The sequence below is a fragment of the Bos mutus genome, chromosome 21 (assembly GCF_027580195.1).
Source record: "Bos mutus isolate GX-2022 chromosome 21, NWIPB_WYAK_1.1, whole genome shotgun sequence".
Classification (NCBI taxonomy): Eukaryota; Metazoa; Chordata; class Mammalia; order Artiodactyla; family Bovidae; genus Bos; species Bos mutus.
Genome location: NC_091637.1, coordinates 29,035,945 through 29,046,541, shown reverse-complemented (window position 1 = coordinate 29,046,541; position 10,597 = coordinate 29,035,945). Strand labels below are relative to the sequence as shown.

The window sequence follows — 10,597 nt, the reverse complement described above, 5'->3', positions numbered from 1 at the left end:
AAAAGAACTCGATTTGTTAAAAAAAAAAAAAAAAAAAAAGAGCAACAACGCGGGGTGGGGGTGGGGGTGGAGCCGGAAAGGCGTTTCCTCTCCCACTCCCGCCCACCCCTTTTCCTTTTGGCTCACAAAGCTTTTTTTTTTTTGACTCTTCGCTGTCGGTGCGGCTCTCGCTGCGACCATCCAGCCATCCGTCCGTCCGTCCGTCCGTCCGGCAGTCCGTCTGTTCCGGGCGGCGGGCTTCAGGAGGCGTCCCTGGATATCCACCCACTTTCGGTAAGGAAGTTCAGGATTCACTTCCTGAGGACTTTATCCAGGCAGCTGGGCAGGCGGCTCTTGGAGGGGATGCCCTGGCGCTTCTGCAGGTGGTCCTTGATGATTATGGTCTTCACAGTCACGTAGCGCGCGGGGCTCAGGTTCAGCGAGTTGCACATCACCTTCTCGCGGTCGACAAGCGCTCGAAGCCCGGAAGGTGCTCGATGGCCACGAACTCGCCATCCCGGCCGTCCTCCTTGCCGCGCTTGGCGCCCCCCGCCGCCGCCGCCTTGTTCTCCTTGCACTTCTCGTGCTTGTGCTGGGCCGCCTCGTACTCGGCCGACTCCTCCATCTTTGTGATGCCGTTGCGCTGGTAGCGCTGCAGCTTCTCCTTGTGCATTTTCTCGAATAGGTCGTCGAACTCCTTGCACGACATGAACTGGTACACTGGCCGCAGCTTCAGGCGCAGCTCCTTCTCCTTGGTGACCTTGCATGGCGCCGCCCGCTCCTTCTCCTTGTCCTTGCCCAGGAAGGCGGGCACCAGGTTGTAGTCGCGCGCGATGTTCTTGCTCCACTGCCGCTCGCGGACCTTGAGCACGTACATGTGCACGTGCGCGCGCTTCAGCTCGATCTCCACGTCTCGTCGTCGTAGTTGACCGGGAGCCCGGTGATGAGCGTCTCGGCGTTCTGGTCGTACTGGATCTAGTAGTCGTCCCGCAGAGGCATGTAGCCCAGCTGCTACTGCTCAGCCACCGAGATGTGTAATGCTCCATCACTTCCTGGGGGTCCGGGAAGCGCCGACGTGAGTTGCCATGTCCTCCCAGTTCCCATAGCCGAACTGCTCGATGGCATCCAGCAGCAGCTGCTCCTCGCGGCTGCTTCAGCCGCCCTCGGCCTCGGGCCCCCAGAGCGTGAAGCGCCCGCCGTGCACCAGCTGGTATCCGTGGTAGCGGCGGCGGTGGTGGCGGCGCCGCGGAGAAGCACTCGGGGCACGGCTCGATGTCTTGGCACTTGGTGCAGCGGAAGCGCAGCGGGCTCACCTCGGCCAGGCAGTACACGCAGTACTTCTTGCCGAGCTCCTCCACCTTCCACCGCCGGGGTCCCGCCGCCCTGTGCTCCAGCGAAACCGCCGGGCCGCCGCCGCCCCGTGCTCCAGCGAAACCGCCGGGCCGCCGCCGCCTGGGCCGGCCCGCCCCAGGCGCCCGCTGCCGACATTTGTTTTATTTTTTATTTTTTTGGTGATAATTCTGGAAGTCTTGTAGATCTTTATAGAACCGTTCATCTTCAGCTTCTTTGGCGTTAGTGATTGGGCGTAGACTCGAATTCCTGTGATAGTGAATGATTTGACTTGGAAACGAACAGAGATCACTTGGAAACGAACAGAGATCATTCTGTTGTTCTAGAGATTGCACCCAAGTACTCCATTTCGGACTCTTCTGTTGACTGTGAGGGCTACTCCATTTCTTCTAAGGGATTCTACTGTCCACAGTAGTAGACACAATGATCGTCTAAATTCACCCATTCTGGTCCATTTTAGTTAACTTATTCCTAAAATGTTGATGGTCATTCTTGCTAGCTCCTGTTTGACCACTTCCAATTTACCTTGATTCGTGGAGCTAGCATTCCAGGTTCTTACGCAATATTGTTCTTTACAGCGTGGGACTTAACGTTCACCACCAGACATATCCATGACTGGGCATAGTTTCTGCTTTGTCTCAGCCTCTTCCTTCTTTCTGGAGCTAGTTCTTTGCTCTTCTCCAGTAGCATATTGGGCACCTACAGACCTGAGGAGTTCATCTTTCAGTGTCATATCTTTTTGCCTTTTCATACTGCTCATGGGGTTCTCAAGGCAAGAATACTGAAGTGGTTTGCCATTCCCTTTTCCAGTGGACCACATTTTGTCAGAATTCTCCACCATGACTCATCTGTCTTGGGTGGCCCTACAAGACATGGCTTGTAGTTTCAATGAGTTAGACAAGGCTGTGGTCCATGTGATCAAATTTTGGAGCATAGAAATGTTTATTATAGGGCTATGCAAGTAGCTGTGTGGTTTATACTCTTAAAAAACCCCTAACTCCCAGAAGGGTTTCAGCAAAGCATTTTAAAAGGCAAGGAAGGGAGGAGGGGCTGGTTGGTTGTTACAAACTGCTTACTGTAGGAATCTTTTATTGTTGCAGCAGGCCACGTAAGTCAGGTCATGAATGTTCCTGTAAACCTCCAACAAGACCAATGTTATTCTCTGTTCTGCAACTTTTGTTTAGCTCTATATGAATGGAAAAGTGTCACACACTTAAAGGTCGGAGTCTTGGACTATCCTGTATATTTCAGGTTATAGCCAATATTCTTAACTCAAAGCAAATGGAATACAATACAAAGGTTAAAGTAAAAGAAATAGGTTTATTATAGACTGAGATTTGTTCTTCCCTATTACATTGACAGAGGTAGAAGTCTCAAGCAGATTTAAAGGAAAATATTTTATCCAGCTTTCATAATTTTCTCCAGCAGAAATATTAGTCAGAAAATTACCTTGTTCCTTATTACCAATAGCACTTGCAACCATGACTGTTTTTACACACTTTTATAAAACACTTTTTAATCTTTTCTTCATTTTTAGAAAAGTAGGGTGGGAGAGGGACTGTAGTGTCTATTCAGCGAGTCATCTTGAAAAGGAAGCCTTTATTTGGCATATAATGAACATGCTGGATATTGAGAATCCGTCAGTGACTATGAAGAAATTACTACAGCTATGGACTTACAGTCTAGATGGTGGTTACTGACCACAATCAGGACAGTATAGGATGCTAACTTCTCCCTGAGCAGCTTTCCACTCAGAAACAACACCCAAGCAACTCTTGAGAGTAAAGAAAACTCTTGAAGTTTTTCTAAGTGTATTAGTCAGATTTCTTCAATGAAATATCTATCTAGTCTATCTATCTAAATTATAAAACACTGGCTCACACAATTATGGAGGCTGAGAAGTCTGAAGTCCAGACTGACAAGCTAGAGCCCCAGGAGGGTCAATGGTTTGGTTCTAAGAGCTGATGTTTCAGTTAAGTTGGAAGGCAGGAAAAAAGTTGATTTCCCATTTCATGGCAGTCAGGTAGGAGAAGCTTCCTCTCACTAGAGGGAGAGTCAGCTTTTTTGTTCTATTCAGGTTTTCACTGATTAGATGAGGCCTACCCACACTGGGGAGGGCAATCTGCATTACTCAATCTACCAAATCAAATTAAAAAAAAAATTTTTAGGATTGTGAATGATTTGATTATTTTAATTTGCTTTCTATGTACTTATATTGTGCAAGAAAATAATATTAATCAGGAAAAATAGTAATTTTTAAAAATTGAAGTGTAGTTGCTTTGAACTGCTGTGTCAGTTTCTACTGCATAGCAAAGTAAATTAGCCATACACATACATGCATGTGAGCTCAGTCACTTCAGTTGTGTCCAACTCTTTAGACCCCGTAGACTGTAGCCTACCAGGCTCCTCTGTCCATGGGATTCTCCAGGCAAGAGTACTGGAGTGGGTTGCCATGCCCTCCTCCAGGGAATCTTCCTGACCCAGGGATCGAAGCTGCATCTCTTACATCTCCTGCATTGGCAGGCAGGTTTTTTACCACTAGCACCACCTGGGACGCCCATATATATATCTATAACCCTCTTTTATGGATTTCCTTCCCATTTAGCACCGAATAGAGTTCCCTGTGTTATGCAATAGGTTCTCATTAGTTATCTATTTTATACATAGTAGTGTATATACATCAACCCCAATCTCCGAATTCATCCAACCCCCTGCCCCTTTGCTCCTTGGTAGGACCAAGAGACCATCATACAGAGTGAAGTAAGTCAGAAAGAGAAAAATATCCTGTATAATAATATATGTGTTACCTAGAAAAATGTTAAAGATGATCTTATTTGCAAAGGAGAAAAAAGACACATGTAGAGAACAAGTATATGAATACCAAATCAAATGTTAGTCTCACCCAGAAACACCCTCACAGACACACTCAGAATGTTGTTTGACAAGTACCTGAATAATTCATGACTTGGTGAAGTTGACACAAAATTATCCATCCAAGCAGGTAAAGTCACTAAAACAAGAGGAGTCTCAAGGATGAGCAGACATTAAGAAAAGCTGAAGGTCAACAGGAGTGGAGAGGGAGCCAATAATGCGAATAACTTAAGGGTTGAGTGAACATAATTCAGTAGGTGAAAAGGAGGTGTAGTCATTTGAATAGTATTCACCAAAATTCACGTTCACCCAGAAACTCAAAAGGTGACTATATTGAATAGAGGTCTTTACAGATGTAACTAGTTAAGATGAGGTCATCCAGTAAACCCAGTGGCTAATATTCTTAAATGGACAAGGAGATGTGGAGACCCACAGACACACAGAGGGAAGGAGGCACGTGAAGATGGAGGCAGAGATGGGAGTGGTGCAGCTACAAGCCCAGGAAAGTCAAGGACTGCCAGCAACTACCATGCGTAGGAGAAATGGATTCTGTCTCACAGTCTCCAGAAAGAATCAACCCTGGTAACCCCTTGATCTCAGGCTTTGCCTCCTGACTTGAGATAATAAATTTCTGGTGTTTCTTAAACTCCATCACTTATGGCAATTTGTTACAGAGCCCTAGGAAACTAACACAGAAAGTGTTTCAGAAATGTTTGTGTATAAAGTGCGCAGGGGAATCAGTGAGATGGAGATAGGGGTCAGGAGGGGAAGACCACGAATGGCATGTGAACCACAGAAAATATTTTCTTTATTATGAGACTCAAAGGAAGCAGACAACTTAATATCAGTAAGAGAGCAAAATAATGAGATTTATGTTTTTATAAAGATCCCTCCGAGGCCAGCTGAGCATCTGAGGCTGAAGGTCAGATGCCCAGTGAGAAGGATTATTGTGGAGAAACAGGCTAGAGAGGATGATGGCCAGAATTCTGTAACAGATAAAGGAATGCAGATATGCAAATGGATCAGAAGATAACATAGAACCATACCAGTAAATTTGGATGATTATATAAGCATACACAGTACACATGGAAAAATTAATCTTGACCCTTGTGTCTCATATACACATACACAAAATCCTAAATTGATGTTAGATGTAAATGTGAAAGCAAAAGCATAAAACGTCTCAGAATAGCATGTAAGATTTATTCATGACCTTAATTAAGGAAAGCAAAGATTCCTTTAAAAAGATACCACAAAGAAAATTAAGACAATTTTAATATACTAAATTCAAGAATTGAAAATCTATAAAAGCAAAAACATATGAAGTAGAAATGTCAGAATGTAAGATTTTTGCAATATATATCTAACAAGACGCTAAAATTTCTAAAGAACCTCTATAGGTTCATTAGTAAAAGACAGCCTAATTTTAGAGAAGTGGGCAATAGACTAGAACATGCCCTTCATGAAAAAGTCTATCCAAATGCCTCAAAAACATGTGAAAAGGTGATCAGTTATATTAATCATCAGAGAAATGCAAATTAAAGCCACGGTGAAAAGTCTCTACTCCCCCCACCACCAAAATGGCTGAGTGTTGAGGAGGTGCTGATGGAAACTCACACACCCCTTTAGGAATGTTACTCTCTGGCAGCATTCTGAAAACAAGTAATCACATGTGTAGGTATATGTACCCCATATAGGTACAACAAAAGGAGTTTATGCAAATGTTAATAGCAGAATTATTCATAAAAACTAAACACTGGAATAAATCCAAATATCCAAGGAAGGAAGTACATTCTGGTAAAGTTATACGATAGAATACTTTGAATCCATAAAAAGCAAAACTAATACAATTATGTAAAGTTTAAAAATAAAATAAAATTTAAAAAAAAGTAATAAACTGCTATATATAACTACACAGATGAGGTTCCCAAATGTAGTGCTGATTGAAAGAATCCAGACACAGAGAATAGATAGTATTTGACTCCATTTATATAAAGTTCAAAATTGGTAAGACTAATTTTTGCTGGTAGACTAGTGATGGGTACCTTTGCAGGGTGGGCAGATGGATTGGATACCAGAAGAGCTTCTGGTGTGTGATAATGTTTTATTTCTTCAAATGTGTGTTGATAACCTGGACATGTTCAGTTTGTGAAAGTCTTCTGAACTCTAAAATGGATTTGCCTGCTTTTCTGTACATATGTTATACTGCAATAAAAAGCTTATCTAAAATACATCGACTTAAAGTTTTTTTTATTCTAGTTGATTTACAATGTTTTGTTAGTTTCTGATGTACAACCAACTGATTCAATTATTCATTTTCATTATGATTTATTACAGGATATTGAATATAGTTCCCCATGCTATACAGTGGGATCTTGTTGAGTATCTATTTTATATACAGTAGTGTGTGTGTGTTAATCCCAAACTCCTAATTTATCCCTCCCCACCCCTTCCCCTTTTGGTAACCATAAGTTTGTTTCTACATCTGTTTCTGTTTTGTAAATATGTTCACTTTGTCATATTTTAGGTATATTGTTTTTTTAAATATAATAATTTCATGAATTACATATTGTAAGCCCTCTTCATCACCCCTAGCCCCTCTATAGGAATAACCAAACTGGTATCAGGGTGGTAAGAAATTTCCAGGATTTAAGAACCTCAGAACTTTGCTGCTAAATGCAAAGCACTCTAAATAAACCTCACTGTTGTTGAGTTTAAGATAGATACTAGGAATATTTATCTTTTTGTTGCTATTTTAATTAAGTATTTTAAAAATTATCTAGTTCTTGACTTGGTAAATTTTCTAACCAATAGTTTAAGGTTTTTTACTACATTGGATTTTTAAGATGAATCAAAGCACAGAAGTTTAAAAAGAAAAGCTAATAATTCTCCTTCCTTCTCACTCCTATGTGTGATCACCCATTCTTCTGTACTTTTCTTTATTGTCAAGTAGGCAAAAATAAATGTACATGTATGGTCCTCTCTATGCCATTTTTTATACAAATGGGATTAAATCAGCTCCTTACATGTCAACCTATTCAATCATGGGTTTGTGCACATAAAATTAATTTATTTTTCAAAAACAGGATAATATTTTACAATGTGGCAGATTAAAGAATGCCACTGATTCTTTGCTAATCCTTCCACTGAGTGGTTGAATCTAAAGTCCCTCTGCTTAACTTTGGGCTGGACTTGGTGACTTACTTGCCTAACCAACAGATGGAGACAGAAGCCATATTATTTAAAGCTTCCACCTTTGTCCCTTGGAACCTGGGAACTATGCTGTGAGGAAGGCCTAACAGCTCCATTCAGAGACCCCATGGAGTGACCCATTTGGAGAAGAAGATCCCAGGCATATGCTGGCTAAGCATCCACCGAGAGCCAGAACCAGCTCCTCAGTCTTATAAGTGAGAGTGAGTCTTCAAAGTGTTTCCCCTTCCAGCCTCAGAAGAGCTGGACCAGCTGAGGTTGCCCAGAGCAGAGACTGGCTGTTGTTGCCATGCCCCATTCAAATTGCTCATTCATAAGCAAAATGAGTAATTCTCATTGTTTTAAGCCGCTTGGTCTTGTGGAGGTTTGCTGCAAATCAATAGATAACCAGAATGCAAGGAATCAGAATATCTAAACATCTTAATTTACTCATTATGAAACCACTCCACTATGTATAAACATTTCTGTTAGATTTCAGGTTGTTTTCCCCCCGGACTTGTAATAATCCTGCAACATACAGTAAATACTACTGAAGTATCTGTTTACTGCATTTGATGCTGTTGGTTTTTCCTCAAACATCCTGTGGTTTGTTTTGTGGTACATGATTTATAGAACAGACATAGTATCTGAGTGTTTCTAAACTTTCAGGCTTACCATATTGATCCATCAATCCTCCCCATTCTATTTTTCTTTTTACTAGTGACAGATGCTGACTCTTTTTTTCCACACATCAAGAAAAACACTTAGTTTGATTTTTAACAAAATCAACAGGATGAGTCATGGCATTCTTTAAAGTTTAATCTCTCTTTTTAGAACTCTTTGAATTTAATTGCCATCATGCTACATCACCTTTTGCATGTTTTAGAAAAATCAGTACAATACTCCTTGAAAAAAGCTTTCTGAGTCCACAAAATCTGAATTCTTTGCCATTTATCCAGAATTTGCTTGAGGTCAGAAAATCCTGCATTTTTTCCCCTACTCTCTGCTGAGAAAACCAATATTTTGGCAAGTTTTTTTCTTCTCTTCATTATTAAGGTGATTTCAAAGCACAAAGCTGGCTGTGTGTACACTCAGTATAATTTCAACAAAATTTGTTTGCTGCTTTTCAGATACGGTTCATCAAAACTGATTTGGTGCTGGCTGTGGCATTATAAGTTCCTCATGCTTTTTTCAAGGTCCATGACAACTAAGGGTGACAATCTCCTCTGGAACCATATGGCCCCTATTATTTTTCAATTTAAACATGGAAGTCAAACTTCATGTTTCTGCTGCTTGCACTTTGAATAGAGGGTACCATAGGGGAAGACACCTCATTCACATATGAAATAAAGAATCCAGTGAGGCTGGGAAGTGGCCGGTTGGCTACTTACCAAAGACTTACAAGTGTATTTACTCCAGTACATTGATTACATACAAAACCTTAGTCTCAGTATTTTCATTCATTTCAATCACATTATTCAAGATAACAGTAAAGGTAGCATAAATGAACATTATTATGGCAGCTTCTTCATTGTAATGCTAATGTAGAATGTACACACATCAGAAATCCCTCTGTTATATAAACATCTACACTGGAATATAATACCTAGGAGCAACCAATAAAGAATCTATACAAAGAGATACATTAAAATTGCAGATAAAATGAAATTCCTAAGTAATGTTCAGAGACCCAGAAGGCAAAGAAAACAGAAAAAAGAACCAGAGAAAACAAATAGAAAACAAAATGTAAGTAGGCAGACTTCATTCCTAATACACCAGAAACTATATTAAATATAAATGTCTAAATAATGCCAGTCAAAAGACAGTAATTTGCAGAGTTGATTTAAAAATGACCTAACTATATGACAGCTACAAGAAATTCACTTCCAATATAATGATATAGTTAGGTTGAAAAATGATGGGACAATATGATACGTAAACATTAATCAAAAGAAAGTTGAAGTGGACATATTATCACATAGAACAGACCTTAAGGTAAAGGAAATTACCAAGGACCAAAAGGGACATTTCATAATGATAAAAGCATAGAGCAATTCTAAATACGTATGCACCAGTCAACACGGTTGCAAAATATGTGAAGAAAAACTGATAAAAGGCAAAAGCAACACAATTATTGTTGGAGGCTACAACACCCCTTCCTCTCTCTACAACTGATGGAGCCCAGCGTCAACCTGCAGGATATAATCAACCTTCAGAGGCCACTCCGCCCAACAGCAGTGGAATACACATTCCTTTCAACCGCCCGTGGAATATTTACCAAAATCAAACATCTCATGAGCCATTAGGTGAATTTCAACAGATATAAAGTAATTGAAATCACTTGGAATTTGTTCTATGACCATGGTGGACTCAAACTAGGAATTGATAACAGAAAAATAACAGAAACATCTCCATGCTTTTAGAAACTACACAACATTCTTCTAGTCCGTGCCTCAAAGAGGAGGTCTCAAAGGTAGTTTAAAAAGTACACTGAACTGAATGAAAATACAATATATAGTTAAGTTCTGGGATAGAGACTTCTAGAAAGGTGGAATAAATGTACTTTTCCTTATTCCTCCCACTAAGTTCAGCTAAAACCCTTAAACATTATACATAAAACTAACATAAAAATTACTCTGAAAGGTGGAAAGAAGAAAACAGATCAGTAAGGGATCTTGGATCTGGAGAAATGACACAGTGATGAGTTCCCTGGATTTTTCTTTCAGTCTCACATATTCCACTGTCCATGAAATTCTCCAGGGAAGAATACTGAAGTGAGGAGCCATTCCCTTCTCCAGGGGATCTTCCCGACCCAGGGATTGAACTCAAGTCTGCTGCATTGCAGGCAAATTTTTCACCATCTGAACCACCAGGAAAGCCCTATATATCCCACACCTAGTGCTAAAGAAGCCAGCAACCTGCCAACAGGAAATCACAGATAAAAAACAAACAAACAACAACAAAAAAAACCTTGCTTTCTGTATCCAGTTGTTAAGTTGCTCAATCATGTCCGACTTTTTGCTACCCCGTGGGCTGCAGCACTCCAGGCTTTCCTGTCCTTCACCAATACCCAGAGCTTGCTCAAACCCGTGTCCATCGAGTCAGTGATGCCATCCGACCATCTCATCCTCTGCCATCCCCTTTTCCTCCCACCTTCAATCTTTCCCAGCATCAGGGTCTTTTCTAATGAGTCAGCTCTTTGCGTCAG

At 41.1% G+C, this 10,597-nt stretch overlaps 1 pseudogene; it reads right to left on the bottom strand.

The window, feature by feature from the left end:
• Nucleotides 1-239: 239 nt before the first annotated feature.
• The window catches only part of LOC102273035 (transcriptional adapter 2-beta pseudogene), a 32,287-nt pseudogene continuing 21,929 nt past the window's right edge, over nucleotides 240-10,597 (bottom strand).